Consider the following 17889-nt stretch of genomic DNA (forward strand, 5'->3'; position numbering starts at 1 on the left):
GAGACAGATCACATAAACATTTAATGTTATTGATATCGGGTCACGTGGTTAAGGTAAAATGAACAGACTGAGCAAAAAGTGTCATCTTCTTTGTGTCCTGTTTTGCTGAGGCTCTTCAGCAGCTTTTGCTAAAATGTCCAACATGAATGGTGTGAAAACCCACTCAGTTAGGGAAAGCTGGGAGGGCAAATTATTATTATTAATTATACTCACATCGAGATATTTTAATCAAATTTGGAGCTCACTGGAGAAGCACACGCACCTAACATGGACTATGTTTCTGCTCATCTGGCAAGGCCACTAAGCAAAATGTTGACAACACCCCCTGGCTGGCTGTGCTACATATAACAAAGGTATCCCCTTCTCTCTCCTCATGTACTAGCACGTGTTTGATCTGTCACTCCAACTTGCCTTGACTGTTCCCAGGCAAGTCATAGCGTTCTGCTCCAGCTCTATTTTTGATTTAGTCAGGTCTCTATCAGGCTCGAGGAGGACCATATTTAGCAACACAAATGCTAGCAGACCTGAAACCCCTTCCTCAGATCATCAAACTGAAATACACTGCACAAAATTAGCATATAAAGGAACTGCTTTTAGAAACCTTGCTTCTAATTAATTTGGTTTCCATAAAAGTAAGGCAGAAATTGCCTTTCCTGTTTTAAGACAATGATTCAGCTGCTTTCTCAGGTGTCTACAGTGTCCTGAAAGCTCACCAGACCAACACAACAATGAGCTCCTTGATTTGCTGCAGTGAATTCACTGCCTACTTGGGAATATAAAATGAAGAATTAATGATAAAATGTTTCACACCTGGTGGATACTGAAAGCATATATTTTCATCTGGTGAATTTAACTTTTATTTTTTATGAGAATAATTATCTCTACATAAAAATCTTGCACTGAAAGGTTTTATGTAAGGTACGCTTCTGGCAAGCCAAACATTGCTATGTTTTTTGCTTATAATTGCTTGGATATTTTTAATATGTGAGCTGTTTTCAGATGTGCTCCAATTTTATCGTAAAACATATATCCTAAGCCTATCATATGCCAAACAATGCCCTCACCACTCTAATAAGAGAAAATCAGTTGCACAGGATTTCATTAGGCTAAAGGCTCCTGTTACAGGAGTCAAATGCTGAAAATGTCAGAAGTTCCCCAGTGTATTTCAACTTTAAAGATAGCAACAAACAACACATTTTAAATTATTTGAAATCCCTGAACATGCTAGAGTGAGTATGATCTCTTTAATTGGATAGTATCTCTTCAAGTCTGCTAAGAAAGTATGTCTATACACAATTTAGGAGGAGGAAAAACCAGCAAACTAATCCAAGGAGTCTTTTGTCATATTATGTGTTCAAGCTCCTGGTTAAATACTCATACAGAAAACCACCAGGCAGCCATTCATGGAAATGGATGGTAAAAGGCATTTGTCAGACTGGTCAGGAAGCCCAAACGCTTAAGGATGACGTGCCAGGGTTTTACGGCCATGGAATGCCCAGCCATGGAGGAGCCCTTACCCTTGCTGCTCAGCCTTCCTCTGAAATCCAGGCACCCATCAAAGGGCCTCTTGGAGAGAGAGGACATGGTGCGCCCAGTGGTTTTTAAGGGAAGATCTGGATTAAGTTCTTGGTGCACTGGGGTTAATCAGGAAGGAGTTACTCCTACACTTTCATCAATTCCTACTCTTCCACTAATTCCTTCCACCAATTCAGCAGGTTTTCACCCTCAGTCATACATCAGTGTGAAAATTCATTGCTTCTCATTACTGTCCTCCTCCCTAATTCATCCCCAAGCATCTCTGAAACACAAAAACGCTTCTGTCACACGTTGTGTTTGATAAAGTGCAGCTTCCATACTTCCATATGACAGTATTGTTTCACAGAGGAAATAATCCTGTGCTGAACAGATGACAGCACCAATAGCTGATTTGGGCACTGGTTCTCTTCTGCACGTCTGACCCCTTTCCAGTGTGGGAGGGCAAAGCCCTGCTCCTGACTCAGCACCCCATCCTGAGGGGCCGAGGGCAAAACTTCCGAGGCTGGGGGAGACCCACTGTCCTACTGGGGTGATAGAGCAGTGCACAGGGCCCACCAGCATGGCCACATTGGCACCCAGGTACTAATTTCTCTTTTCCTACAGCAGCTCCAGCTTCTCTACTGGCACAAACCACCAGGGTTATATTGGAGATGGGCACTTCCCAAAACCTTTTGAGATGTCAAAAGTGTTCTTTTTCAGGAGAATGAAAATAGGATCTCTGTGGCTTTCAACTGGAAATGAGAGCACCATCTTAGGATGTGCATGACTACTTGATAGCTCTTGCTACCTCATCCAGGGTTTTAGATCACAAGTGAGGAAAAATATCTTTAGCTTCTTCAAAGTTAACCATATCCAGGAAAAGAGAAGACTCATGAAAGCGAGGGGAGCCCTCCCATGAAAGGACTGCCCCAGCTCCGGGAGTGGCCAGGTAGCAGGGGTACTGCTGGCGTGAGATGGCGGCTGAGCCCAACTCTTTGGCAAGGAAGAGAAGTGGAAGGAAGTCTGGCGCCGGGTGGGAGGAAGCACCCATGACAGCTCCAACACTGACACCTGACCCGGTGTTGCAGTAGCAATCTGCTGCGAAGTGAGGGATGCATTTCAGAAATAATTAATATTAAAAAAACCCCTTGATCTGGGAATGGTATTAAGTGCTCAGGAGGGCTCAGCCTGCTGCCCTGGCAGCCTCCAGGCGAGCAAGCGGTGCCGGTCCTCTGAGCCACCAGGCGCTTGGCCCTCGGTCCTGCCAAGGGTAGCAGAAAGGGTATTGAGAGGCTCGAAGAGAAAATTCCTTATTGTCACCGCAACTGGTGGCTGTTGCGTGCAACGGAATCCTGCTCTGCAAAGGGGCTGGGGGGAACGGTCCAAAACACCCTCCAAACCCGGGGGAAGGGCTACCTATAAAAACAGCCACCTTTGGAAACTGCCAGATAAGAGTGCCCTTCCCTCAGAGGATGGTAAGCCAAAGGAGGCTCGTCCTGAGGGGTTTCTGCTGTCCAGACCAGTCACATTCATGGTCATTCCTCCCCTGGGCAGGCTCTAGCATGACCCAGAGCTGCTCTGCAGTGGATATATTCCCAAAAATTTGCTACTTACTCCCCCTTTGGTTTGCTTAAGTGCTTTTCATTAAAATATCAACACTAAACAAAGAAAATATTACATCTCTACAGCCTGAAAAACACTGAATATCACGCAACTGAGCTCTATTCTCATCCCACAATAGCAACCTCTCTCCTATTGAGTGATTCCTCAAGCTGCTCAGTTAGCTATGTTCTCTGCTAATTTCTTTAGTTACTACATTGTTCTTTTTAGTTTCCTTCTCCTCTGCAGTCTTGTACGTCAACAAGCATTACACTTTTCTTTTCATGCATCACCAACATCAAAACTACACTTCTATTTTTCTTCCTATCAGGCAGAACCGTCTGATACCAAACAGTTCCCTTTAGTTCTCTTCTTGGATTGCAAAGCCACAAATGCAGAGTATTTGTTAAAAATATCAAATAAGCTTCCCCCAAAACCGAGAACTTGGGAAGTTTGGCTTCTACTTCCAAATAAATACAGAAAGTAGTGGAGATAAAGCAGAAAAAAATTAAAATGAAATACTGTAAATCCCTGATGGGTCACATACTGAAGGTTGTATACTGCTCTGGCCTTCTCACCTCAAAAAGCAGTACTGTGAAAGGTGGAGATGGGCAGCTAGGATTATTGGTGGTATGAAAAGTTTTTCCTGCAAGGTGTGACTGCATGGTCTAGGACCATTCAAGACTTGGTCACCCCTATAAACAAGAGGGATATAACAGAGGTTTTGAGCACATACATGCACTAAGTAAAGAGAGAAAAGGTTGACCATTGCCTCTTCCATTAACAGAAAGATCTGAAAGTTTGGTAGCAGGTTCAAAAGTAGCCAAAAGAGATTTTCTCTTCAGCCTGGAGATAAAGTGCCTAACTCCTTGTTGCCATATGATACAGCTAAAAGTACACCTGAGTTCAAAATCGATAAAACTATTTTGTGGAAGAATGATCCATCAAGGGCTACACGTAAGACACCTTTAACTCCCCTAGAAATATGTTTTTAGGCACTGTTCAAGGCAAGCTAACTGGGTTAGCTGGAATGTGGGGATCAATGTCCTTTAGTGCTCTTCAGTGCAATCACTTGTGCTTGCAGGTTGGTTTGTTTTTGGTTTTTTTTTTTTTTTTTTTTAATGCTAATAGCTCAGAGTCTGAGATCTGATATAGAACTACACAAATCAACATTTTGGACAATTTTTACTAAGCCTACAGCTGCTGTGAAGAATGGAAACATTAGCTTGCAAGATGAAATAGAAAAACAACAAGCTTAGTGAGTTTTTAATTTTGCAAGAATTTGTTTTTTCAGAAGACAGTAGACATCCCTCTTAAAGAAGCTGCATATCTGATGGCAGTAAGCTCACTATTTTTCCTGTATAACACCAGAACTTGCTATCAGTACAGCTGGATATTCCAAAGAGGCTTTACAACACTAGACTTGTCACTGATGCTTTCATAATTTGCAGTAACTTGAAATTATGTTCATCTTCCTCAATGTTTTTTATTCCAGAAATATAGGAGTAGATGTTCTGGAGAAATTATCCTGGTGCAACGACATGGAATTAGGCCATAAATTTATCTTTGATTTAAGTTGTATCTTTCATAACTAGGGTAAAAGAAGCACAGAAATTAAGATTGTTTCTGGAAAAGAGATCCAAGGAAAATAATTTCAAAATACATGGAGATCACACTACCTTTTATAGTCTCCTTGCTTTTATCTGATACGTTAAAGATTCTACTGTAGTTACGAAGTAACCACAAAGTTCAGTGTATATTATATGATACATCTATTCAACAACTCTGTGGAAAAATAAGGACTTTCTCAATTTAAGTTTTCTATGAGAAAGTACAAGAGAAGGTAGGAACGGGCAAGAATTTATCTGTTGTGGTTACATTATGGTGCGATAGGCACCATATCAACACAACTGCTGGTGATGAATAAACATGTTGGTGACCATGATTTACACATTTCTCTGTGCGCTGTGAAATACAGAAAGCGCATGGCTAGTTTAAGCTGAAGGTTTTTCAAACAACCCCTTAGCAGGAGTGTGCAGAAACCCTGGGGGGATTTCAGAACTGGAAATCCACAGTCGCATGCCTAAGTGCAGACAACAACCTCCCCTGCTCAGCCTGGAACTACTACAACCATTATATTTGCCTTGGAAGGAGGAGACAGATGTTAATAAAACCCAGGAGGAACAGAGATGAAGATCTGGCTATATACTTTTTGTCATTAATAACAGTACTAGCTATGGCAACCACTAAAGATGAGCAATGGCAGACTGAAGAAATGCAAAATATACAAGGATAAAATAAACAGGCTCATGACTTTGTCTTTTAAAATACCTACTCCGTTTCAATATGGTACAACTGAGTAAGTCATCTGAAGAAAAAGCCTCACCAGAGGCCTCTCCTAATACTTTTGGAAGACGTGAGCTAAGGGGACACTATGAGAAGGTTCTATTTGTCAAATATAACTGTCACCTCAGCTAATTATGGACAGAGATATTACAGGGTTTCCAACATAATCATGAGGTTATGCTAGATTCTCCTCCTTGGAGGACAACTTGAGCAGAGGAAACATTTCTGTGCATGGGCACAGTCTGCCAGAATGTGGTCCCATCAGAAAATACGTCCACTTGGCTCACCTGTGCAGCATGCTAAAATTGCATAAATCTGTGAAACAAAGGCAAAGGCAGCAGGGGTGAATTTACAGTAGGTCACCCTGTAAGAGAAATGTGTCACTTTCAAAACAAAAGGCTTTTAAAACAGTTTTTCTGAGGGAAATATTTGTAACACCGTCATCCTCAATTGTGGCACAGAGCATTAACGCTGATGGGATTGTCATTTGAAAAACCAATCACAACTTAAGAAAAGTTGCTCCATAGCTTATCCTCACCATTACAGATTTATGTCCTATTTCTAGTCTTATGCCTTTTGCTTCCATCTCACCCCACTAGATTTTGCCATCTCTTCCCCAGCTACTCTGATGCTTCCTGTTTCCAACAAGCACCACAGATCATGGCCTATAGAAAGTGTTTCCTTTCTTTTTACGCAGGTAAATTAAGCCTCCACCACCTTGCTGGGGTCTCCTTTCCTTTCTTTGTTCATTGGCTTACTCTCAGCAACCTCCTACTCCCCACCATCCTGAGGGGGAGCAGTGATGCTCAGAAACGCAGACAGTCTTCTGGCAGCCGTGGCAGAAAAGCCAAATCTAAGCAGAATATAAAATCTCACCCCTTCACTCCTGTTTTCCTCTGAGTAGAAACCCAAAGACTACAGGTGTCGCAGGCCTCCAAGGGACAGTGCTGGCTGCTCAGGGCCATATGACCATGCCCTCGTCCTCCCATGTTCAACCTCCCCTACGAAGTGCCATTTTCAAAACTGACTGAAGAGCCTGATTTTTACTTGAAGTGAGTTTTGTACTCTCACTATAAATCCCATAATCTTGTTTAGCCACAACATGTACAAGCTTAGGAAATTGGCCTTTTGGGATGGAGGAGAGCAAGAAGAAGGTGGCTATTTTTGAGTTTCATTAACTATAAAAGCCGTTTCCAAATTGTGAGTCTCCAAGGCAACCATTTTTGCACTTTATGAAAACCCTGAAACTTACTTCCACCTTCTACCAATAGTTCCAAATTAATTGAACCAAAAATTTCAGCCATCCTTTAAATAAGTATTCCCAGAAAAACTAGCACATATCCTCTTTTCCTCTTCTTCTACTATGGAGAGATTTTACACATTTTATAGACTGTGCAAGATGTTCATAGAATCAAATTTCTCAACTTAGAGTTTGCACAGATGCAAGGATAGCCTGTTTTATGCTATAAGATTCATGATGGCCACTAGTCATATCTGCAGGCAGAACTTGTGAATTGAACTGCAGAACGTTAAAATGCAAAGTGAGCAGAGAACTTGGAAACTATCGATTTATTAATGCATAATGCACTAATGTCTAAAGTAGACTTTCTGGTTTTTATTTTATTTCTATTTCTCAGCCTCACTATTCCATAAATCACTGACAAAATTCTGAGATTTAAATTTTCAATATGTTGGTATAAAAAATTTATTGCACAGTTAAATTATCCTCATTTATTAATAAGTATTCCTACCCCCTGTAAGAATCACATGAAACTTTTGGGGCTATATCAGGAAATATGACAAATACCAAGATCATACAGTAACACTGGAGAAAATAAGCATAGTTCTCAGTGTCAAAAAAAGGTAAAAAGAAAATTTAGTCTTGGAGAGCTTTAGTGGGAGTGTAAAATTTAAATAAGATTTTTCCTAGGCTCTATACACAACCAGAAATACATAAATAAAAATACCCTTCCATTTTCTGAAAAGACAGAAACCAGCTACTCTAGTTGTCCCTAAAGCCATTACAATAAATTTAAAAATATGAATGTTGTACTGTAAAAGTGTGTTCATGTACTTAACTTGATTAAAAAAACCCAAGAAAATGTCTTGAAAATAAAATATATTTTCTTAATTAAAAGTTGAAAACAAATGGCAGGGTATATTCTAGCAGGGAAGAAAGAAACAGAAGAATTCTCAGAATAATCAGCTTCAAGCTTTTTATAGATTAAGTATGATTTTCATATTGGATTTCAAGTGTTCACTTTAGTACAGTAAAAATATCAGTTTAATGCCAAATGAGGAGGCTATTAAAATACTGTTGCGTGAATTCTAAAACAGATTTTGCTATTTTTATTACAGGAAGATATTCTCTAATACTCTAGGTCTCATATTCACCAGTTCTCAAGTATTCTATAATGACTGCTTTGCACGAATAGGAAAGGCCGTATTAGCTGCAAGGAGCCCACTGACACAGGCCTCTGGCATTGCCAAGCCCAGCTGGGTGCTGTACCTGGAGCCTCCCCCAAGTCATCTCACCTCACTCGAAATCTGAGCTTCATTTAACCCGGAACTAAATGCACAATGATCCCCAGTTAAGTTTTATTACTTACTCTCATTAGCCTTGCTGGGTAAAGCGATCAGGGTAAACTTTCTCCCTGTTTGTACCCTGTGGCTAGACCTTGCAGTGCTGCTGCCTGATCTGTCTATCCCTGAATTTACAACCAGAAGAAATCTACTAAGTGAGGTTTCCTTAATTTCACCTCCTCCTTGGTGCCTGTAAATCTTCACATGATTAAATCAACATTTCAAAAACTGGCTGAAAAGTGGTTTTAAATCGAAGTTTTTTGGCAACCTCTCTGCTCACTCTCTAATGGCGATAACAACTCAAAAGCTTTTAAACAAATCAATGGTGATATTTTATATTCCAAAGGCCAAAGTTCATCCCTCTGGAATCCAGAAGAGAAGAAATAATTAGCTGCTATTATTTTGTGCCAGCAGTACTCAAAACATGGAGCCAGAAAGCGACCATCTTACTTAAAATGCAGTCATTTTCTTCATGTAAATACAGTAAGATCCTGCAGAGAACTTGTTTCACACTTTGTCCATGAAATCATGCTATTTAATAGTACCACACTAGGTACAGTGTTGTGGGAGTGTTAACTATCATCAACAAGATCCAAAACTCGCAAATTGGGGCCACAAAAGGAGACAAACAATGTTTATCTTCTAGCTTTTGAACCACAATTTTTAAAAACAAAGATAGAAACCTATTTTTTTATTATTAATGAGAACTGAGATCCTTTCGAAATTGCCTGATTACGGGGCTCTTTTTTTTTTTTTTTTTTCCAAATGAAGTACTGTATTATCACATTTGTTTCATAAGAACTGGCAATGCTTGATATTTAAAAAAACCCAGAAGATCGTAGAAATAAAACTCACATGTTTAGTATAAACTCTGAGCATTAAGGGATGCTTGAGGGACTGATGAAATCCCAACTGACAAATGGATAAGCCTGCCTTCCATTCCCCACCTGTCTTCAGGCAACATCTTCCTTGGCTATGTAGACGCAGAATGGATGTGAGACAGGGCACAACCTTTTCCTTCTAGAAGTTCAGCTCCCAGAAGAGAGAGACATTAGTCACCTCTGATACCCAAGGTGTCCTCTGATAGCAAAAGCCAAGCCCAGATGGAGTAGACACCAGAGGCTTGCTGTTAACAGGGAAGGTTGTACTAGGTGGAGTTCTCCTGAGGCTGCCCTGTGTCCAGAAAGAGTCCCAGACTGCACTAATGACCTGGACGGTGGAAGAGAATGAACCAATTAAAATCCACAAGCACAAAAGTAAGAGGGAACATCTAGACTGCTGGAGGATAGTCTCAGAAGTTGGAATGTTTTGGAGGGATGAAATCCCTTGCCAAGTTTCATATAACAATATGGTAAATGCTAACAGACACAGAGCTTGGCAATGGTTTTTTTTTGTCTAGTCAGGCTGTTTGTTTTACAAAATGTCATATTTGTTTGTTGGTTGGTTGGTTTTAGCCCAATTAATTAGACATTTTAAATCACCTGAGGCTTTTATTAAGATGAGCTACTTAACGTGGATATGTGAGAAGTGCAAGAATTATCAGCTCAACTACGATTAGAAAAATAACCACTAAGCAGAAAAGCATCTGGGATACTGTACAGCACGAACTGAAATATGAAGTACAATATGGTTGCAAAACAGATACTTATCACAGTACAGTGCATAAACCACCCAGGGCAAAGCAACGTTCCTGGTCTCAGCCAGGTGCACTGCACCCAGCTTGGATGCTACCATCCCAGAAGGTGGGAGGCAGCTGAAAAACCCAGGGAAGCTCAGCACGAGGGGTCAGAAGCCTAGAAAACACTATTCATGAGAAAAACTAAATCAACCTTCATAACAACCTTTCAGCTTGAAAAAACAGCTGCTGTAATGGAGCAGTTTTGTTTTCTGTGTCATAATGGAAAGGAAATGCTAGGCTTAAATTGTGGAGGGAACAAGTCAATATCCATCAGGAGAAAAAATTCCTTTTCAATACAGCAAAGAGGAAAAACACTGTCTGGAGCAAATAAGGAACGCCCACTGCTGAGGGTGTTTAAGGACAGATTTGGTAGGTATAGTGGATCCAGATTTAGAGAGCAGAGCTATATTGAATAACCTTTGAATTCATTTCCAGTTCACTGGCTCCAAGACATGTGCAGCACATTTATGGCTTCACCAGAGCCTTCTCAGTGGCCAAGACTTTAGCCTATATATGTTGCCTTCCTGCAGTGGAAAGGTTTAGGAAACAAGTAAGAAGATTGAGATGTCAAAACATAAACATCTAGTGACATTTTAGCTGTCAAAGAGTACCCAAGGAAGTTGCATAGGGCTGGCAGGTTGGACACACGACCTACACGAGATCTGTGACCCTCTGGAGCAGCAACTAGTGGCTAAAAGGAAAGAAAAGTCAGCCAAAAGGCCAGGCTTGAACATTACAAAAATTCGCAAAAAATTGCCCTGTAACATTTATTTCATAGGCCTCTATGACAATCTTCATCTTAAATCCAAGAACTCCAAGGACTTATTTTAAAAATAAATTAAACCAAAGAAAACTGCTTTGTACCAAATTTGCCTTTTCCAGAGTCTCCTGTCCAACAAAAAAAATTCTAGCAGGATGCTGACTGTTCACACTGAGGGCTTTAATATCTCATCCTGCTTCCCATGATGAACAGTAATTAAACAAGAATGCATGTTTACACAGTGACACCTCAGAAGTTCAGCATGGTAGTAGTTTAATAAAACTACATCCCTCCTATGTCTTTCCAATCACTACTGGCTCACATTCATCCCTGAGTATGTTTTAACAGTTGCCTTAAAAGAACTGGAGACCCACAGACAGGAGATGGTAACACCTTGAGACGTAATAAAAATAAATATAATCTGAAAAGATTCGCTCAGTCCTACAGGTACCGTGTCATATTCATCTGATTTAATTATAATTGATTATAGAAAGGGTGGGTTTTTTTAGCTTTTTTCAAAGCTAAAAATTTTAAAATTATACATTTCTAAAGAACATTCTCATGCACACAATAGCTGGTTAAATTTTTTTCATTGTAGGTGTTTCCTTTGCATTTAGAAACTTTCAGATTAGGCTAAATCCCTGCTGCATCTCAAAGAGGAAATACCCCAGTTCTGCAAAAATCCCAGTGAAAAATGGCTTTCTCATATGTTGTGCAGTGATCAAATCTAAGAGTGTCTTTAAAATAATTTTCAGTGAGAAGATTTATGTAAATGATTAACAACATACATTGTTTTTCATGTTTGAAATCAAAATGAATATAAGGATAAATTTTGAGACAGGAAAACCCTCTTTTTAATGGGAAGCTACATGTTAATTTAAAAAAAAAAAAACAGTCTGATTTTCCTTTTTGTACACAAAGTAATTTCAAAGAAAGCTACATATCCTCATTTAAGAAATGTGACTATATTACGCTTCAGAATGAAAGCACATTTTGAATTGTGGGGGTGGAATCTGCAAGCACAAAAAAGGCTTTTTTATATTGCAATTGAGACACATCAGGCCAACAAACTTGGAAGCAATCGCACGTCCTTCAGTACGGTAAACCGAGAGCCCTAGAGGGCTTGGACTGTCTTCCCTATATTGCTTGTGAAGTGGTCTGCCACTTACAAGTTGTCTTTTCCCAAGGACAGCATGTCTGCAGCCAGACTCAGACAGGGTAGTGGCAGGGACAGAGCTTGCTTACACCAAGAAATGATAAAATTAAAGGCTAACCAGATTGGTTACAAAGCACCTAGCAAGAAAATTAATGCAGAACATAAAAAAACCCAGAAATGTATTCTCACATCCATAGATTTCTTGCTCCACCACCTAACCCAAAGGTGTCTCTGGTAGCACGCCTCCATTGACAGCCACCAACTTAGTAACAGAATTGTGGAAACTTTGCAAGAAAAGTAATTTCTAAGAATGGTCATATAAGAAATTCTCTTCTGCATTTCTTTTGCTTGTAAAAAGACCATTTAATCCATATATTTCAGGCAAAAGCAGATGACCTTTGTTGGCAATGACACCTAAAGCTATTTAAAACTAAAATAAGAATAGGAATTCACCTCTCCTTTGCTTTTTTAGCAGCATGGGCAATGGAAATCAATTAAAATTTAAAATGTGGCAACAACATATTTGTGGGTAAAATGCATTAATGTGTAAAAACACTAACAGGCATAAAATTCAACTACTTTTATTTTTGTTGACAGCCCATATTGCTTTCTGAGTTTCTACTTAGTAAATGATTCAATATTTGGCTTTCAAACACTGCAGGCAATTTTTTCCCCTCAAACTGAAATTTGAAATCAGCATACAAAGGCTTTGTATCCCATCATTTTTATTTGGAATAAAAACCCACTTCTATAACAGAGCTTCTTTTGCAGATGAGAATTGGAAAAGGTTTATTTTATAAATTTCAATTTTTTAATTAAAGAATATGCTCAGAAAGGAACATACCTACTCCCAGTACTTGTCTATCCACGTTAGTCTTCATATCAGCATTTTTAAAATATAATAAATAGCCCAAGCCACATTTTCATAAATGCAGCTGAACATACACACATAAATGGCAGCCAGAAGATAATTAAGCAACTCTTATGCGGGATGACAATTTTCCCAAATATGCAGTTGCTTCTGGAAGCTTATATTCAGGTAAACATGTATCTTAAAATTTAACAAGGATGAAAAAGTTTAGCCTGACATATAACTTAGATTATCAACAATGCTGTCGTCCCCCCCCCCCCATTCATTTTCAAATACAACAGCTCTCATAGGATCTCACTGGATCTTATGACAAATGAAGTACTAAATGGTTTAGTTAAAAAAAAAAAAAAAAAAAAAAGAGTATGTGAAAACATTCCACCTGACATTTTGTACGTAAAGCATTTGCTTTGAAAAGCACACCAGGTGATACAGCAGCCACTGTCTTGCTCTGCTTTTCCATGGTTCCTTCTTCCCTGAAACTGTGAGCCACTGATGAAAATTTCCTTGTAAATATATAAACTATCCATACCAAAGCAGTACAGACTAGCCATTTACACTATAAACCAACAGGGTTAAGATCATATTTTTGAACATATCTAGGCAGTATTTTTAGGCAAGCTCATTCTGAGTTAACAGCAAAGCTAGTGCCTTGGGGGTGGTGGGAGGGAGGCCTCCTCCTAGCAGACAAGGCACGAACCACTGATGGTCCTCAGCCTGCAGGAGTGCAAACGCCCAGTCAGGTGCCACAGGAAAGCTCAAATGGGAATTAGGAATGAAAAATCAGATCATGAAAACAAAGCTCAAAAAACCAGCTATTTTATTAGTCTACTTCAGTGTCTGAGCATGCATGGGTTGTGCTGCCCAGAAAGATGTCGAGCAAAAAAACCCCAACCCTGGCAAATGTTCTGGTTTGTACAGGACTGATAGTGGATGTGGTAAATTAAAATAACATCCTCCTCAGTGCCCCAGAGGGTGCTACACTTTGTGCTATTTGCCAGACTCATAAGGAGTATTTCTAATGTGAAACATTACCTGTCATTTCTCATAGCTCTGCTTATTTAAGACACTACCAGGCACGCACACCTCTACTAACCTGAATAATTCCAGGGGGGAAGATACAGCATCTTAATGGTCTCTCCCTTGCCCCTTGGTGCGGATAAAACTAACTAGGTGGCCAGATGACAAGACACCATAATGATATCCTCTCTAAAATGCAAAGAGTCTGTCAGAAAACCAAATCGCCCTATTAATTTCAGACACGCATCCCCATCAACTCTAGTGCTTGCAATCCAGGCTTTACGCATTATTCATCCTGACTCCCACATTTCACTGTTGCCTAAACCTTGTGAAAGTGAAAAGACACCCTACCAAAAGGCAGAGAAGCAAAACCTAGAAGTGGTACACAGTGTACCACTCCATAACATAGTACTTAATTAGCAAACATTGATATTTCTGAGATATACCATTTGCACTGTGCCTTGCAGCCCTCTCATTAAAAAGAGGCAAGGGTCCCTGTACCTGTATTTCAGAATTTGAAATACCTGACCTTATTCAGAGTACACTTTTTACTAGCGCAAACTTCTTCTTGAAGGCAAATGCCACCTAGGATTCCCATGGATATACCTTCTTGGGCACAGTGCGTGAAACTCATTGCTAGTCATGGGACTCCTGAAACCCATCTGTCCTATTTTGTGAAAGCACTGCCACCTTCAATTTAATTTCCGTGACTGGTAGGTGGGGTGGGAGAAACTGCTCTCGCTTTCTCTTATTATTCTCTTGTTATTTCCTAATTTTTTACTGGAAAAAAAGAAAAAAGTCTCAGGCTTGGTACCTTAGCACAAGCAAACATTTAGTATCTCTGAATTTCAGTGGCTATCCCTCCCTGACATAAAGGGGAGCTTTCCTGAAATCCTTTGCAGGGACTGAACATCTCCCTAAGCTGCCAAATGCCAGCGCCAGCTCCTATTCCAGCCTTTGGCAAGTGTCTTCAGTGGTTTAAGGTTAAAAGCCATGTTTCAGACACTGGAGCATGAGGCTATTGTTTTCCTCTGGGATAGTGCTCACTAGACTGTATGGGACTAAGGATGGGATGCTGGGAGATGTTGCAAACCTGAACAAGGGCTTATGGTGATGGAGCAAAATGCCAGGGAATACACGTGAGTGTGCCCAAGCTTAGAAACATTGTGAAATCTTTTCAAGGTGACACAAGTCACACATCAAAGATTGTTGCATCTCGTAAACACTCCGAGGGGGGAAAATCAATGCAGCAAACAAATGGCCCCCACCCTTCAGTTACCCCAAAAGGACAGCCATTGATTTATTGAAATCTATTTAAGACTTTGTTATAGGTGTTCACCCTATACAGAAGATAGTCCAAAATTATGATGATGGGGTAGCAACAAAAAACTTGCAGAAGCAAGAGAACAAAGAGGTGAGGAATGATACCAAAGGAAATGGGGTTGAACAGTGGGAAGACAGTCTAAGTGATTTCTTCCTGCTCCAAATACCTTTTCAAATTCAAACACAGACATCAGTGCTTTTCTATCCATATTCCTGAAGAAATCTTATGAAGCCCGAGCAGTGGAAAGCTCCCTTGCAGACTGTTGCAGGTCCCAGGTGTGAGTCCCCTGAGAGGTGTGTTTCTGGCCAGCCCCGCAGCACGTGGTGCCAGCAGCAGAGCTCCTGCCCCAGCACTGTCTGGGCCGGTGGCAGCATCTGGGACTCCCGCTCTCTAAAGACTTTTTCGGGGAGTATGGAAAAAGGTGCAGGTTTTTCTGTGGCTGAGTCAGCTGGATCTACAGCCAGTTACACTCTGCAGAGAGCTAGTACCTGCTTCTCTTAAATGCTGAACCCTTAGTAACTCCTGTTACTGTTCCACAAACCAAATAAGTCTTTGAAATTGAAGAAACCACCATCAAAAAATACTTTCAAATAATAGAGCAAAAAATGAAGCAAGCTTTCCTGAGACAAAAACCCAGAAATAGTGTCCCAGGAAGATCCCAGAACTGTTCTTTGGCATTAAGTGGTAAAATCTGTCGAAACACAGAGAGCACAGACAGCAGTGGGGACAGAGGGGAAGGGGGTGACAGCGCCATGATGCACAGCTGTCTCCTTCTATTACCTCCCACTAGCAGAAGGCAAACCTGAGAAGGCCTGACTTGTCCTTCACAACTGAATCACAGAAATGCAACACACTGTGCTACAGCCATTGACCTGTTCTCTGTGTGCAGGCTGCCTCTGAACAACACAGCAAGGGGGATGCTTGGTGCCACAGTCTGAATGTTGTTTGCCATTTTCATAGCCTCAGGAGCAAACACATAGACAAAGACAAATATCTCACAAGAGAATCCTCTTTGATTACAGAGCAAGAGACCATTACAGGACGGTGTCAATATGGAACATCTAAATGATTTACACGAGTAATTTTAATTAGGGAAATAAAATAATCCATTAAAGATTAGCAGTGCAATGTTAATGTGTTATCATGAGACAAAAAGAAGCAACTGAACACACAACAAAGATAAACATAGGAAAGGACAACCCATATTTTCAGTTTACCATGATATATCTAAGCATTAGAGCAGAGCTGTTACACGGAACTATTTGCAGTGTCAGTAAAGTCTTGCAATATCTATTTAAGACATAAAGTATTGATTAACAGAGAGCAGATGCTTAGTTGTTGCAAATCAGTGTAGAAAGTCAACAGAACTATGTTAAATTACAGCAGCTGGGGACTGCATCTGAAAAAAATATGGAGCTCCTAATTTGTGGTATGGTTATTTGAAAACAATTCTGCAAATGAAGTTGGAAGAAACAGGACTGCATTTTACTATTTGATTTAAACTCAGGAGGTTTTAAAAGTGGGAACGTAAAAACAAAAAGCTGAGAAAACAAACTTTTGGCAGTGACATTTGACTTGTACAGCAACAACTCTATTCCTTGTCCCGCACAATAAGCAATAGCAACGATTAAGCTTTAAAACACATACATGTACACACAAGAACACATATAATCATCCAAGAGCTCAGAACTATGTCAGGATCACAAATGTGCAAATAAATACATTTAAAAGGTTCATCTGATACTACGTCAGGGAAAGTTCAAGGTGAGGTTAAAACATTTCTAAGAGGGAGAGGATTCCTCTTCTCCAGCCAGTTGCAATGTTTCGTTTTCCCAGAGCAATGGAGATGAGAGGGGCAATGATGTAGTATGCACAAGGGCACCCATCCTGTTAGTGGACTTTGCAGTTATAAGCACATCTCTCAGCTCAGAAACTGGATTTTGCACTTAAGAACACCACTTGCATGAAATCCCTCCTGCCTTTTACTGGTAAGGGCACTGGAAAAAGCCAGCACTGCAAACAGAAAATTGCAGCCATAGCAACAAGCAATTCAACACTTAAACTTTTCAACAGACTAAACAGTATTTTCTTTCTGGTTTTATAATTTCATGGTCAGTAATTCACTATGAGCACTTTACTTGTCTAGCTGGTCATTAATGTCTCAAAACCAATCTCCCGTTAAAGCTTCATCCAAGAAAACCTCCTCACTGAAAGAAAAATAAAAGTATGTGTATACAGGGAGACCACTTCAAAATTAAACTTTTTTCACCCTTTTTGGAAACTGGTATACAAAGATGGAGAAGACCCCAAGTTCTGGCCCATTAAATCAAGCACTAGCCCTTTATTAGTATTGTACGCTATAAAAGGTTACAACCAGGAACCCAAAAGCATTAAAATTGAGATTTAAAACACCTAACAACTTATGCTCTGCAACAGTATCTCTGAGTAATGCCCAAACAGCACAGGAATTCCTGTGGGAAGTCTCCTTGACCCTTCTCATTGACAGTGAGGAATTTTTAAAAGAATATTTTTATATTGCCATCAGTAAAAGCCCATTTGAAAACCAAAATTGAAGGCTAAAAATAGGATAAAACATTCTGCATGGTTGATGAAATTTAACCCTGTTAATTAGACAGCTTCATTTCACACTCAGTAAGAGTCTAATATTACCCTAATAAATGTATGGGGTTTTTGGAAAATGTCATGCATAAGTGCAACTGAAATCATGCCTTTTTTAACTTTTAATGGCATCAAATTTAATATCTGCAAAAGAAATCACTGTTTTCTCAAAGTCAAGAATTTGAGATGTTTAGAACCTATTGAATAAAGTGTAAGGGCAATGGAAAACTGTTGATCTCTCCCAAGTAGACTAAATAACGTCCACAGGAATTTTATCACTCAACAAAGGTGCTAACCTTAATGAATTAACTTAGGTAGGTAGTTAATTATCCAAAGCTTTCATTACACTTTCCTACCTCTTCACCTTTTTTATAATCTTTTACCGCAGTGAAAAAATTGAATTTGAAGGAACCAGAGAGCA

At 39.9% G+C, this 17889-nt stretch overlaps 1 protein-coding gene across 6 annotated transcripts in view; it reads right to left on the reverse strand.

The window, feature by feature from the left end:
• The window catches only part of CNKSR2 (connector enhancer of kinase suppressor of Ras 2), a 218505-nt gene that overhangs the window by 23862 nt on the left and 176754 nt on the right, over positions 1-17889 (reverse strand). The window lies entirely within an intron of this gene.

This window comes from Strix aluco, chromosome 2 (genome assembly GCF_031877795.1).
Source record: "Strix aluco isolate bStrAlu1 chromosome 2, bStrAlu1.hap1, whole genome shotgun sequence".
Classification (NCBI taxonomy): domain Eukaryota; kingdom Metazoa; phylum Chordata; class Aves; order Strigiformes; family Strigidae; genus Strix; species Strix aluco.